Source organism: Salvelinus namaycush, chromosome 42 (assembly GCF_016432855.1).
Source record: "Salvelinus namaycush isolate Seneca chromosome 42, SaNama_1.0, whole genome shotgun sequence".
NCBI classification, from domain to species: domain Eukaryota; kingdom Metazoa; phylum Chordata; class Actinopteri; order Salmoniformes; family Salmonidae; genus Salvelinus; species Salvelinus namaycush.
Window position 1 is genome coordinate 6,789,043 of NC_052348.1, and position 16,250 is coordinate 6,805,292.

Below are 16,250 nucleotides of genomic sequence, written 5' to 3' on the forward strand. Positions count from 1 at the left end.
ATGTCGATGTATAAAACAATGTAGAACTGTAAAATGTAGGCATTCTAAATACATCTAAGTCTTGCCGTTTATACAGCGTTTGCTAATTGGCATCTTCCCAATGTATCCTGTATACATCGTGCCTACGTTGGGCAGACATACGTGTGCTATCTGGGAACATATTGCGCACTACGTCTGCTTCATAGAGCACGAGAACCACTGTTTTGATCAGTCACGAAAAAAAATAAGAAGCTAAAAACATGCTGACTCACTATTTAAAAAGATGAGAGAACAAGCTATAGAATGAATACTGGAGTTTTGACACAGGCACAGCCGACTATCGCTAGCTAATGCTACCCCCCCCCCATAGCTAATGCTACCCCCCCCCCACCCCACCCCACCCCATTACTACTACTGTAGATACGCCTAGGTCGTAAACACTTACTGGGTGTGAACTGACATCTGCCAAAGCCAGGAATGTTCCCCATCATGGAACATGAAGTTGGAACGTAGCCTGCGCATCTACACATGCACGTGCACACACGCCTAATTTTCTCATGCAAAAAAAAAGCGTCCTCTGTGTTGAATAAAGTTTCCATTGTTGTTCAAAACGGAAGGCGAACGCATTGGCCAATACATTGGGAAGATGCCAAGTAACACAAAATAGGTCCGGCCTAATGAATAATTGACAAGAATTTGATGATGCCATAATCTCCATCTCAAATGCTTGAAGCAATAATGCTGCCGGGAATACTACTAGGCTTATAAAAACATGTTTAAAAAAATACTGTGCTGCTTTCTATAACCAAGCAAAAAAAATAAAACGAGCCCTTTTCAAATTCACAGTAAAATATAAAACCTAAACTAATCCCAGCGGGGTTGGGTTAAATGCGGAAGACACATTTCAGTTGAATGCATTCAGTTGTACAACTGACTAGGTATCCCCCTTTCCATACCTATTCTCCCCCGCCCCCAATAAAGCAGTAGGCCAAATAGAATGACAAAAGTATCACCTTACTGTGCAGGCTTCCCCTCTAAAAAACAGTGCAGAAGAAAGAGAGCAAACAAAACTAAAAGGTACTACCAACCTAGCCTGGACTCCACTATTTTAAGCCATAGTCCACTTCTAGCGAGATAGCTGGTTATTGTACCACGTGGTCTGTCGCCCCAGGCTAGTAGTACTAACATATGTTTACTAGCCTAGTTCCAAGAACAGCATAGGCCTAATTACAGTCAGTCACAAATACTTAGGCTAATAATTATAAGATAAACACAATATACATAGTTATTAATAGTTGTAAGGTGAGATACTAAACAACATATTTTTTTAATTGAACCTTTATTTAACTAGGCAAACTCAGTTAAGAACACATTCTTATTTACAATGACGGCCTAGGAACAGTGTGTTAACTGCGTTGTTCAGGGGCAGAACGACAGATTTTTACCTTGTCAGCTCGGGGTTTTCGGTTAATTGGCCAACGCTCTAACCACTGGGCTAGACAGATACTTCGTAATAACAGTTGGCTTCCAGGCATGACTTATAACTTAATTCAGCATGGGCTATTGACACACTGGGTGTGGATTGATACAACCAAATGGATCCAGCCAACAAGAAACATGTCAGCTTGAGCACAGTGTGAAATGTGGTCAAAAATGAAACATCTAGGCCTATCCTGTGTCAGAAACAATTCACAAAATAGGCTACAATCGCAAAGGAAATGACTAGGTTAGTTGTAGCTAGCACCAGAATGATTATGGATACTTTTCTTACACAACGTTATGATACTTCAGAAATAGGCTAGATTTCACCTCATGTTGCGACAGAACCCATTAATCCTAACTCTACTACTCCTATCCATTGTTCCTTCCATGCCAATATCTGAGTTGAAATAACTACACCCTGCACTGGCACTTCCAAAACGTCACTTGACTAAATAGGTGTAGCTCATGGCTGAATCAGGTTCCACAACTGGGGTTGGAGTAAAAACCTACAGGAGACTTGAAATTGAGCTCAGGTGTGGCCAAATTGAGCAATCAGGGTAGAAGGGCCTTGGTCAGGGAGGTGACCAAGAACCCAATGGTCACTGACAGAGCTCCTCTGTGGAGATGGAACCTTCCAGAAGGACAACCATCTCTGCAGTACTCCACCAATCAGGTATTCTGGTAGAGTGGCCAGACGGAAGCCACTCCTCAGTAAAAGGCACATGACAGCCCGCTTGGAGTTTGCCAAAAGGCACTAAAGGACACTCAGACCATGAGAAACAAGATTATCTGGTCTGATGAAACCAAGACTGAACTCTTTGACCTGAATGCCAAGCGTCACATCTGAAGGAAACCTGGCACGATCCCTACGGTGAAGCAATGTGGTGGCAGCATCATGCTGTGGGGATGGTTTTTGTGGCATGGACTGGGAGAGACTAGTCAGGACCGAGGGAAAGATGAACGCAGCAAAGTACAGAGAGATCCTTGATGAAAACCTGCTCCAGAGCGCTCAGGTCCTCAGACTGGGGTGAAGGTTCACTTTCCAACAGGACAATGACCCTAAACACACAGCCAAGACAACGCAGGAGTGGCTTCAGAACAAGTCTCAATGTCCTTGAGTGGCCCAGCCAGAGCCCAGACTTGAACCTGATCAAACATCTCTGGAGAGACCAGGAAATAGCTGTGCAGCGACGCTCCCCATCCAACCTGACAGAGCTTGAGAGGATCTGCAGAGCAGAATGGGAAAAACTCCCCAAATATAGGTGTGCCAAGCTTGTAGCGTCATATCCAAGAAGGCTCGAGTCTGTTTTGCTGCCAAAGGTGCTTCAAGAAAGTACTGAGTAAAGGGTCTGAATACTTACGTAAATGTCATTTTATAGATTTGCAAAACTTTCTAAAAACCTGTTTTTGCTTTGTCATTATGGGGTAGTGTGTATAGATTGATGAAGGGAAAAAAGGACTTAATCAATTTTAGAATAAGGCTGTAACATTACAAAATGTGGAAAAAGTCAAGGGGTCTGAATACTTTCCGAATGCACTGTATGTTCAAAAGCCCTCTTAAATCTATGGACTTTTTTTTATGTTGTTCTGCTGTATAATATAATATTCTGTTTTTTTGGGAGGGGCTTGGGCTCATATTTATGCGTATGGTAAAGCTATAATATTCGTATGGGTGTTCTGCATGCAACGTTTAAAATGCATTAAATCAGCATCTTAGTTCTGGAACCTGCCTGGTATAGATAAAGCAATTACTCCTGTAATCTCAATTATGTCAAAGAAAGTGATTCATTTGTGCCTTGTTTGGATTCTTTATTAGTTCTTGTATTTTACACCATTTTAAACACCAATCGAGGGACTTATGGTGCTAACTAGCACAAGCTAAAGCATAACAGTGCAATACATCAGATTGTTGATTAAAAAAAATTGTACGATTACATATATTATTTTACAATTCACATACAGCGCCCGCATCATGATTCAATGTGATCATTGATGATTCGATGTGTCAAATATTTTATTGTAATCGGTCCCTAACATTATTACTAAGGTTATAATAAATCTTACTCATAAAAGAACAATGTCAAAACATCAGTTCTTTCCCATCTTCTCCAAGATGTACTTGTGGCTTTTTGCCAGCTCTGCCATCTGCAGGGTGTCTTTCGATTGGTCCTTGTTTGCTTAGGCTTAAAGCCTGAGTCCTTGGCCTTCCTTTGTGCAAATATTATAGTCCAGTCAGGAAGCCGCCACGTCTGATTAAGATTTGTTTCCCCCCTCAGGTGTTTGAAATTCTTATTATTTTGAACCCTTATTTTACCAGGTTTGAGGGACGGGTTGGAATGGTACAATGATACAACCTGAGAAGTGTACTACAAAGCCGGATCAATGTTATTATTTTTAACTTTTATTTAACTAGGCAAGTCAGTTAAGAACAAATTCTTATTTACAGTGACGGCCTACCAAAAGGCAAAAGACCTCCTGCGGGGATGGGATAAAAAAAAAATATATATATATATGACAACACTACATAAAGAGAGACCTAAGACAACACAGCATGGTAGCAGCACAAAACATGGTAGCAGCACAAAACATGGTAGAAGCACAAAACATGGTAGCAGCACAAAACATGGTAGCAGCACAAAACATTGTACAAACATTATTGAGCACAGACAACAGCACAAAGGGCAAGAAGGTAGAGACAACAATACATCACGCAAAGCAGCCACAACTGTCAGTAAGAGTGTCCATGATTGAGTCTTTGAATGAAGAGATTGAGATAAAGCTGTTCAGTTTGAGTGTTTGTTGCAGCCCGTTCCAGTCGCTAGCTGCAGCGAACTGAAAAGACGAGCGACCCAGGGATGTGTGTGCTTTGGGGACCTTTAACAGAATGTGACTGACAGAATGGGTGTTGTATGTGGAGGATGAGGCCTGCAGTAGGTATCTCAGATAGGAGGGAATGAGGCCTAAGAGGGTTTTATAAATAAGCATCAACCAGTGGGTCTTGCGACAGGTATGCAGAGATAGACAGTTTACAGAAGAGTATAGAGTGCAGTGATGTGCCCTATAAGGAGCATTGGTGGCAAATCTGATGGCCGAAAGGTAAAGAACATCTAGCCGCTCGAGAGCACCCTTTCCTGCCCATCTATAAATTATGTCTCCGTAATCTAGCATGGGTAGGATGGTCATCTGAATCAGGGTTAGTTGTGCCGCTGGGGTGAAAGAGGAGCGATTACGATAGAGGAAACCAAGGCTAGATTTAACTTTAGCCTGCAGCTTGGATATGTGCTGAGAGAAGGACAGTGTACTGTCTAGCCATACTCCTAAGTACTTGTATGAGGTGACTACCTCAAGCTCTAAACCCTCATAGGTAGTAATCACACCTGTGGGGAGGGGCATTCTTCTTACCAAACCACATTACCTTTGTTTTGGAGGTGTTCCGAATAAGGTTAAGGGTAGAGAAAGCTTGTTGGACACTAAGAAAGCTTTGTTGTAGAGCATTTAACACAAAATCCGGGGAGAGCCCAGCTGAGTATAAGACTATCATCTGAATGTAAATGGATGAGTGAGCTTCCTACTGCCTGAGCTATGTTGTTGATGTAAATTGAGAAGAGCGTGGGGCCTAGGATTGAGCCTTGGGGGTACTCCGTTGGTGACAGGCAGTGGCTGAGAAAGCAGATTTTCTGACTTTATACACTGCACTTTTTGAGATGTAGTTAGCAAACCAGGCCAAAGACCCCTCAGAGACACCAATACTCCTTAGCCGGCCCACAAGAATGATACAGTAGACCATTCCAAAAGCTTTGGCCAAGTCAAAAATAGCAGCACAACATTGCTTAGAATCAAGGACAATGGTGACATTCTTGAGGACTTAAGGGTGCAGTGACATCCATAACCTGAGCAGGAACCAGATTGCATACCTGATAGAATACTATAGACGTCAAGAAAGCCAGTCAGTTGATTATTAACAAGTTTTTCCAACACTTTTGATAAACATGGCAAAATATAAATAGGCCTATAACAATTAGGAAGAATCAGCTTGATCTCCCCCTTTAAATAATGGACCAACCATGGCTGCCTTCCAAGCAATGGGAACTTCCCCAGAAAGGAGAGACAGGTTAAAAAGGTTGGAGATAGGCTTGGCTATGATAGGGGCAGCAACCTTAAAGAAGAAAGGGTCTAAACCATCTGACCCAGATGGTTTTTTGGGGTCAAGTTTAAGAAGCTCCTATAGCACCTCGGACTCAGTGACACCTGCACAGAGACACTTTGTAGTGGAGCAGGGGAAAAAGAGGGAGAAGCATCAGGGATAATCACATTAGAAAGGGTGGGAGATGAGGACATTTTGGACAGGCAAGGAGGCATGGCTGAGTCAAATAGGAATCCTGACTTGAAGTGGTGATTAAAGAGCTCAGCCATGTGCTTCTTGTCAGTAACAACCACATCATCAACTTTAAGGGACATGGGCAGCTGTGAGGAGGAGGGTTTATTCTCCAGGTCTTTAACCGTTTTCCAGAACTTCTTGGGGTTAGACCCACAGAGCGAGAACTGCTCCTTAAAGTAACTAACTTTTGCCTTCCGGATAGCCTGAGTGCACTTATTTCTCATTTGCCTGAACGAGAGCCAGTCAGCCTGAATATGCGTGTTCCGAGCCTTCCGCCAAAATGCAATTCTTGAGGTGGAGTAACTCTACAAGATCACAGTCGAACCAGGGGCTGAACCTGTTTTTAATTCTCATTTTCTTTATGGGGGTGTGTTTGCAAACAATACCACTGAAAATATAAAAAAAAAAGAAGGTCCAAGCTTCTTCAACAGAGGGGATCAAGCTGATTCTATTCCCCAGACAGCCAGCTATCTTTGATAAGCAACCAGAAAAAAAACTACAGATTTCTGGACCCATTCACCTGCTGTCTGTTTACATCCTCTTATCCATCCTGGTCCAAGCCGAGGACACTGCATAGACACTGTTTGCACAGACACCGCCACTCTCCATCTATATAGCGAGAACATTGTTTGCATAGGAAAATATTGATAATCCTAAATCGCCTAGCCCAAACATAGACCCCGATTAGGCAAGGTATATTAACATGCCAAATATTTGTTTAAGATAGTTACAGTAAGCTCCAAAAGTGTTGGGACAGTGACCCATTTGTTGTTTTGGCTCTGTACTCCAGCACATTGGATTTTAAATGATATAATGACTATGAAGTTAAAGTGCGGACTGTCAGCTTTAATATAGGGGTATTCTGATATCGGGTTAACTGTTTATAAATTACAGCACTTTTTGTACATACTCCCTCCCATTTTAGGGGAATAAAAGTATTGAGCCAAATTCACTCATATGTACATTAAAGTAGTAGTAGTAAAAGTAGTCAAAAGTGTAGTATTTTGTCCCATATTCCTAGCACGCAATGATTACGTCAAGCTTGGAACTCCACAAACTTGTTGGATGCTTTTGTTGTTTGTTTTGGTTGTGTTTCAGATTAATTGTGGCCCAATAGACATGAATGGTGAATTATATATTGTAATTATGAATGTAATTTTATTGTATATAGGAATAGAATGTTTCTAAACACTTCTACATTAATGTAGATGCTACCATGGTTACGGATGGTCCTGAATTAATTGTTAATAATGCGGAGTGAGAAAGTTAGAGGCATAAATATCATGAATCCTGGTTTTATAAACTCAGTCATTGCGCAACAAATAACAATTCTAAATACAGTCGTGCGTTAAAAGGTTCGGTGGCCACGATTAAAAAAGGAGCTATTTTTATCTCTCAATCTCAACTTGTAAAGCGTGCCTCCCCTTCGCCATTCGGATGCATAGGCTATAGTCGGCATACCGTTGACTATCAGCACATCACCCATCAGTTTGCAATGTGACCTTAAGGCAGTATAATTGTTTGAAACCTGAATGTTTTACTTCACTTCAAATAATGAGACATGTCTTACTTTGCTTCAAAGTAGCCTTTCAAAAATCCATCCATAGAAACGTGGAGGCAATTATTTTATAAAGACTTCCTTATGCCATTACCAGCATTTCTCTCCTGTTCTATTGGCTTTCTTTCGTCGTCCAGAAGCCAAAGGCACAATCCTAGTCATATTAGCAACCCATCATCGTAGCTGCTGTTAGATTCCCCCTCTTTCTAAGTTGTCATCTCTGTCACAAGATGGCGCCAAAGAACATGGCTGACATTTGACATTCTCTCAACCAGTTGTGTTTTTTTTTTAGCATTTTGTGTAACTTACTGTGTACATAATGTTGCTGCTACCGTCTCTTATGACTGAAAATAAATTCTGGACATCAGAACAGCGGTTACTCACCGCGGACTGGAAGAAACTTTTTCCTTTAACGAGTCCGACGAGAAGGATATCTTGCTTTCACTGGAACAGGCCCAGATCCCCGCCTTTTGCGTGAAGAAAAGACGCAGGAAAAGGGGACGCAGATCGGGCAGACTTCCGAGAATCCGTAGGCGAGCGAGTAAACTCCCACTGCCATCTGTTCTTCTTGCTAACGTGCAATTATTAGAAAATAAAATTGATGACCTACGATTAAGATTATCCTACCAACGGGACATTAAAAACTAACATCTTATGTTTCACCGAGACGTGGCTTAACGACGATACGGACAATATAGAGCTAGCTGGATTTTCCATGCACCGGCAGAACAGAGACGCTACCTCTGGTAAGACGAAGGGTGGGGGTGTGTGTCTATTTGTCAATAACAGCTGGTGTGCGATGTCTAATATTAAAGAAGTCTTGAGGTATTGTTCGCCTGAGGTAGAGTACCTTATGATAAGCTGTAGACCACAATATCTACCAAGAGAGTTCTCATCTATAATATTCATAGCCGTCTATTTACCGCCACAGAACGAAGCTGGCACTAAGATCGCTCTCAACCAACTCTATAAGGCCATAAGCAAACAAGAAAATACTAACCCAGAATCGGTGCTCCTAATGGCCGGGGACTTTAATGCAGGCAAACTTAAATCCGTTTTATCTCATTTCTACCAGCATGTCACATGTGCAACCAGAGGGAAAAAAGACCACCTTTACTCCTCACACAGAGACACATACAAAAATCTCCCTCGCCGTCCATTTGGCAAATTTGACCATAATTCTATCCTCCTGATAGAATGACATTATTCCGGACGCTTATAAGAAATTCCGCTATGCCCTCAGACAAACCATCAAACAAGCAAAGCATCAACACAGGATTAAGATTGAATCCTACTACACCAGCTCTGATGCTCGTCGGATGTGGCAGGGCTTGAAAACTATTACGGACTACAAAGGGGAACCCAGACGCGAGCATACCAGACAAGCTAAATGCTTTTTATGTTCGACTCGAGGCAAGCAACACTGAAGCATGCACGAGAGCACCAACTGTTCTGGATGACTGTGTGATAACGCTCTCGGTAGCCGATGTGAACAAAACTTTTAAACAGGTCAACATTCACAAAGCCGCTGGGCCAGATGGATTACCAGGACGTGTACACAAAGCATGCGCAGACCAACTGTCAAGTGTCTTCACTGACATTTTCAACCTCTCCCTGACGGGATCTGTAATACCAACATGTTTCAAGCAGACCACCACAGTCCCTGTGCCCAAGGAAGCAAAGGTAACCTGCCTACATAATTACCGCCCCGTGGCACTCACGTCGGTAGCCATGAAGTGCTTCGAAAGGCTGGTCATGGCTCACATCAACAGCATCCTCCCGGACACCCTAGACCCACTCCAATTCGCATACCGCCCCAACAGATCCACAGACGACGCAATCTCTATTGCACTCCACACTGCCCTTTCTCACCTGGACAAAAGGAACAGCTATGTGAGAATGCTGTTCATTGACTACAGCTCAGCATTCACCATAGTGCCCATGAAGCTCATCACTAAGCTAAGGACTGGGATTAAACCCCTCCCTCTGCAACTCGATCCTGGACTTCCTGACGGGCCGCCCCCAGGTGGTAAGAGTAGGCAACAACACGTCTGCCACGCTGATCCTTAACACTGGGGCCCCTCAGGGGTGTGTACTTAGTTCCCTCCTATATTCCCTGTTCACCCAAGACTGCGTGGCCAAATACGACTCCAACACCATCATTAAGTTTGCTGACGACACAACAATGGTAGGCCTGATCATCGACAACGATGAGACAGCCTATAGGGAGGAGGTCAGAGAACTGTTGGTGTGGTGCCAGGACAACAACATCTCCCTCAATGTGATCAAGACAAAGGAGCTGATCGTGGACTACAGGAAAAGGCAGGCCAAACAGGCCCCCATTAACGGGGCTGTACTGGAGCAGGTTGAGAGCTTCAAGTTCCTAGGTGTCCACATCAAAGAACTATCATGGTCCAAACATACCAAGACAGTCGAAAAGGGCACGACAAAACCTTTTCCCCCCTCAGGAGACTGAAAAGATTTGGCATGGGTTCCCAGATCCTCAAAAGGTTCTACAGCTGCACCATCGAGAGCATCCTGACCGGTTGGATCACCGCCTGGAATGGCAACTGCTCGGCATCTGATCGTAAGGAGCTACAGAGGGTAGTGAGAACAGCCCAGTACATCACTGGGGCCAAGCTTCCTGCCATCCAGGACCTATATAATAGGCTGTGTCAGAGGAAAGCCCATAAAATTGTCAGAGATTCCAGTCACCCAAGTCATAGACTGTTTTCTCTGCTACAGCACAGCAAGCGGTACCGGAGCTCCAAGTCTAGGACCAAAAGGCTCCTTAACAGCTTCTACCCCCAAGCCATAAGACTGCTGAACAATTAATAAAATCGCCACCGGACAATTTACATTGACACCCCCTCAAAAGGGGGCCCTTTTGTACTCGCTGTTTATTATCTATGCAGTCACTTCACCCCAACCTACATGTACAAATTACCTCAACTAACCTGTACCCCCGCACACTGGCTCGGTACCGGTGCACCCTGTATATAGCCTCGTTGTTATTATTATTATTGTGTTACTTATCATTACTTTTTATTTTAGTCTACTTGGTACATATTTTCTTTTCACTTCTTGAACTGCACTGTTGGTTAAGGGCATGTAAGTAAGCATTTCACGGTAAAGTCCACACTTATTGTATTCGGCACGTGACAAAGTTTAAATAGATATGATATGGAACTGCTTGCATTAGGTGTGCAGTTTATAAATGTGTTTTCCACTAATTGCATTTGGACAAAAAAAAATTAAATTAAGTTTTATTAGCTGCCTCATTAACTCTCAAAATGTTAAGTCCCCATATTTGGGGACCCTATGAGATTTGTTTTATTCAATTGAGTCTGGTATGAGAAGGGTAATCCCTATATGCAAAAGCAGGGTGTCTGCGGAAAGCTGAGAGTCTTGGCTATTGATTGGTGCCTCCAATTCTTTCATGTGATTTACTACCATATACAGTGGGGAGAACAAGTATTTGATACACTGCCGATTTTGCAGGTTTTCCTACTTACAAAGCATGTAGAGGTCTGTAATTTTTATCATAGGTATACTTCAACTGTGAGAGACGGAATCTAAAACAAAAATCCAGAAAATCACATTGTATGATTTTTAAGTAATTAATCCAAACACGGCGAGTGGAGTTTAGACCAAAAAGCTCTATTTGTCTCATTAGACCACATCACCTTCTCCCATTCCTCCTCCGGATCATCCAGATGGTCATTGGCAAACTTCAGACGGGCCTGGACATGCGCTGGCTTGAGCAGGGGGACCTTGCGTGCGCTGCAGGATTTTAATCCGTGACGGCGTAGTGTGTTATTAATGGTTTTCTTTGAGATTGTGGTCCCAGCTCTCTTCAGGTCATTGACCAGGTCCTTCCGTGTAGTTCTGGGCTGATCCCTCACCTTCCTCATGATCATTGATGACCCACGAGGTGAGATCTTGCATGGAGCCCCAGACCGAGGGTGATTGACCGTCATCTTCAACTTCTTCCATTTTCTAATAATTGCGCCAACAGTTGTTGCCTTCTCACCAAGCTGCTTGCCTATTGTCCTGTATCCCATCCCAGCCTTGTACAGGTCTACAATTTTATCCCTGATGTCCTTACACAGCTCTCTGGTCTTGGCCATTGTGGAGAGGTTGGAGTCTGTTTGATTGAGTGTGTGGACAGGTGTCTTTTATGCAGGTAACGAGTGGAGAACAGGAGGGCTTCTTAAAGAAAAACTAACAGGTCTGTGAGAGCCGGAATTCTTACTGGTTGGTAGGTGATCAAATACTTATGTCATGCAATAAAATGCAAATGAATTACTTAAAAATCATACAATGTGATTTTCTGGAATTTTGTTTTAGATTCCGTCTCTCACAGTTGAAGTGTACCTATGATAAAAATTATAACCTCTACATGCTTTGTAAGTAGGAAAACCTGCAAAATCGGCAGTGTATCAAATACTTGTTCTCCCCACTGTATAGGCATCTAAATTTATAAGGACAGGCCGAGCCGATGACCTCATTTCAAGATGGCTGCTACCTACATTCCGGTTAGCGTTGCGACGCATAAACTAAAACACGGATACGTTGATACACACCGAAAGCTGGGATTCCACAGATCATGAGGATATCTTATTTGTCTCCCTGTGACCTACAGTTATTGATCACCAGCCCCGAGAGTCAAAATATTTATTGCAAAACGTTTTCACCAAACATCTTACAAGGTAAGCTTAGATTTTGTCTGTGTTTGAGCTATAGCTACATAGAGGGTATCAAATTAATAATTTGGTTGGTATGAACAAATCTAGCATATTGCCCATGTTATCTGATGATGTATGACTTAATAGCAACATCGAATGTCCACCGAGTGACTTTATCTTTGCGCATCAAAAAAATGATGTTACCTGCTTACGCGCGGTAGGCATCCATTACACAGGGAATTGGCAACTTAACAGTCTCTTAGCCAATGAGATAATGTTTACAGGGATATGCAGGGATATGCAGACGACCTGGGTGGGACAAAGCAAGGCATAGACCTTTTTTTTTTACCCCTTTTTCTCTTGGTATCCAATTGGTAGTTACAGTCTTGTCCTATCGCTGCAACTCCCGTACGGACTCAGGACAGGCAAAGGTCGAGAGCCGTGCGTCCTCTGAAACACAACCTTCTTGACACAATGCCCGCTTAACCCGGAAGCCAACCGCACCAATGTGTCGGAGGAAACACTGTGCACCTGGCAACAGTGTGAGCATTGTGCATTGTGTGCATTGCTGGGACAATTGTGCATCACCCCATGGGTCTCCCGGTCGAGTCCGGCTGCGACAAAGCCTGGACTCGAACCAGGATCTCTAGTGGCACAGCTAGCACTGCGATGCAGTGCCTTAGACTACTGCGCCACTCGGGAGGCCTAGGCCTTTATGCGTAATGCGAACTATTGCTACCTGGCTCAGAGATTTGGAAACGTCCCATGACCACACCTGACACCACTTACTAAAACATCTGCTAATTTCTAGTTGTTAGGTGTATTAATCACATTATTTTTCTGATATTGTTCACGTTGTCATCAATAATTCACTTATAGCTTGTCAATGAAATAGGACTTTCAATATAAAAAAAAAACGTTTATTTTGTGTGCTTGATCTTGTGTACTCTGAACTATGTAACTCCTATCTTCTGATCATTTCCTCACAATCTCCCAGATGTCTTCTTCCCAAATATACCACATTTTTGCATGTCACAATCATGTAATTACACATGAATAGCAGTTACTTTTGGGTATGCCTATTTAGGCGGAAATCTACATTTTGCCATTACATTTAAGGAGTTGCATGTTCAATAATAGGCTATAGCCTTTTGACTAACTCGATAGACTTACCATTGTTGAATGTTTCCATTAAACTCTTAATGAAAAAATGTCCGGTCCTTGTATGCATGCGTAGTATCAGTTTCGCTCTCGCCAAAATCAATCCAATGCGCTTCTATGGGCTTATTTTGGGCCTAAACTTGTCCGCCTGTCTTCCCTGCCTTAGAACCACTCCCATTGTTAGGGCATAAACATAAGCACCTCGTCATTTTATACAGATCTTTGATATTATTTTCTGTTGGTCAAGTAATTTCACTGTTTGGAAAAAGGGGAACTGTAGGGGTATCTTAGATGGTTGGTGGTCTGGCTGTTGGGAGCTAGGGCGGGTGGCCGAGAGATCGCTGGTTCGGGTCCCCGGTTCGACTGGGTGGGGGCGCTTGACCCTGGTTGCTCCCGTGGGTCGTTCTGGATGGGAGTGTCTGCTGAATGTAAATGTTGAGTGGCTTCACTGTATGTTATAAAATTAATACAAAATTCATATTAATTTGAGGGTTATTAATACAATGTTTTGAATATTTATACATTTTCCCTATCTGTAATACATATGATTTCCAGTGTTTGTGATACTCAAGGTACGGGTTGATGGTCACTAGACTTGATACTGAATGTTATGGATTATTCTCCTATCTGTTGATAGTAGTTGACGCCAGACTGGATGTACAAGGACTGAGGACACACAAATGATTTACTATTGTATTGATGACATCCTGTGAACTCTGTGATTCTGTAGCATCTGACATTCATTGCCTTTTTGTTTTGACTTCCTACAAGACTCTCGGGCTGGTGTTTACAGAACATTTAGTGCTGTCTGATTAGGATATAAAAAGGGTCTGCCTCCCAAGATTGTATAGTCTAGACAAAGGCCTGCATAACACGTCTATTTCGTACCTAAACAAAGACAGATCCTGGTCTGTTTATTTCATACTGTATATCTGTATCATATACTGTTAAATCTAAAGGCAGTTTATGAAAATAACGTGTTGCTAACAGTGAAATTGCGCCACCCACTGGTATTCAGAGGAATACTAAGAATGTACTTTGATGTACAGTAGTAGGTGGTGGGACAAAATATTTAATTCCACACCCGAAGCAACAAACATAAATCTACTGTATTCTCTAATAGCCAGCACACAGGCCTCCATCCATACACTCACGCCACAAATGTACATTAAATAATAGTGTATGGGCATTGCTGAAATCAGATGTAGATAGAAAATTAGCCAGTTTCAACTAACTATATATTTCTCATTAAAGGACTAACTATTCTAGCTATTTACAATGTAGCTATTTCAATTATACAGTATGTTAGCTAGCTAGAATAAACTTGCCAGGGAATACAAATGTTAGGCTAACTATTCCTTTTTAGTTTGAATATACATGTTTGTATAGTCAGCCTTGCCATATCAAAGTCGGTCTCAATTTATAAAAGTAGCTGACGTTAGCTCGCTACATACCTATTAGCTTAAAAAGTTCGCCTAAATCAGCCCGGTTATGTTGCCAACAAGCTATTAGCAGTTAGCTATCTATGGGTTGCTGTTAACGTCGTTAGCGGGATAGCTAGTTAACTCAACTCGCTTTATTCACACTGGTTAGTTAGCCGACAATGACAAATGTGAGATTTGGTATCTATATGATGAATATCTGACTAGTGTTACATTTCCTACTTGCTAGCTAGCGAGATAACTACCGGTATACTAGCCAGCTAACTTACGTGTGCTAACTTCAGCTAATTTCAACTAGGCTAGCTAGCGTTGTGATTCATAGTGAAAATGCGCATATATTACATTAACTAAAATGATAGCGATGTTAGTTATAACGGAGCACAATATATTTGTCTTGTCTATATTGCGTTAGCTAGCTAGCAAGATAACTTTAGCCAAAAGTGTAATTCCGCTAACGTCAGCTAGCTACTGTAGCTAGGTCAAAGTTAGCTAGCTAGGTACCGCCAAGCTAGGGCTAGCATGCAATACTCTGAAGCGTGAACGTTGCACTAAATTAACTTGCTACCTACCTTTATTCAAGCAGATCCTCTAATTTCATGTAATGTCTCTCATCATGTCTCTTTCAGATATAGGCTTGCGTGAAAGTGAAATGGTCCCGGGTACTTATACTCAAACTAATTTAACATTACTGGCACATATATTGCTTTTGTGTGCGAAATCTTAAAAAATATATACTTCATTTTATATTCGAGCAGCGCAAACCTCTCACCGAGCCAGTACAATTAGTGTTCAACTGCAGCCTGCAATTCGGGGTGTTCCTGCATGTGGATATTCCTGTATCAACAGGAACACCTGCCCCCAAGCATCCCATTGGTTCCTGACAAACACCTGGACAAACACCTGTCTTCGTTAATAGAACAGCGTGAAAAAGTTGCTCGACAGACGTGGGAGAAGGACACTGTTTACTGGTACAGCAGGCGGGAGGCTAGCTTGTTAGTTGGCGACACTGTGTGCTAGTTAGCTAGCGCACCTGACGCCCCCCCCTCCAAGGTCCCCAAGAACACAGTGACCTCCATCGTTCTTAAATTGAGGTTGTTTGGAACCATCAAGACTCTTCATAGAGCTGGCCGCCTGGCCAAACTGAGCAATCTGGAGAAGAGCCTTGGTCAGGGAGGTGACCAAGAACCCGATGGTCACTCTGACAGAGGTCTAGAGTTCCTCTGTGAGATGGGGGGATAGATCTATCTACAAGACATCTAACTATAACATAGACCTAGACTAGACCAGTGTTTCCCAAACTCGGACTTGCCTCCCCCAACAACAACAACAAAAAAGCTGTGAACCCAGGGGGAGCACCAGGACCGAGTTTGGGAAACACTGGACAAGACCATCTAAACATCTTACTTCATCATAGATTTAGGTCTAAGCCAACTAAACCGCACCCTAAAATCAACTGTACCAACTAGACATCTAACTAGTTTAATAGTACAGGTCAAGTCCTAGACCAACTTACTTGACCTCTACCTAGACTTAATATTTTGACCTTCTATAAGACTATAGAT

The 16,250-nt window shown here is 42.6% G+C and overlaps 1 protein-coding gene across 2 annotated transcripts in view; it reads right to left on the reverse strand.

Annotated features, from left to right (window-relative positions):
- Window positions 1–15,501, reverse strand: part of gne (glucosamine (UDP-N-acetyl)-2-epimerase/N-acetylmannosamine kinase) — a 38,018-nt gene extending 22,517 nt beyond the window's left edge. The window contains exon 1 of one of the 2 annotated variants that reach the window (XM_038981725.1): window positions 15,258–15,501. The gene's annotated coding sequence lies outside the window, so the exon portion shown is untranslated. Of the gene's footprint in view, window positions 1–424; window positions 539–15,257 lie in introns of those variants that run through there. The other variant, XM_038981726.1, reaches the window with a different exon arrangement.
- Between the last annotated feature and the right edge of the window lie 749 nt (window positions 15,502–16,250).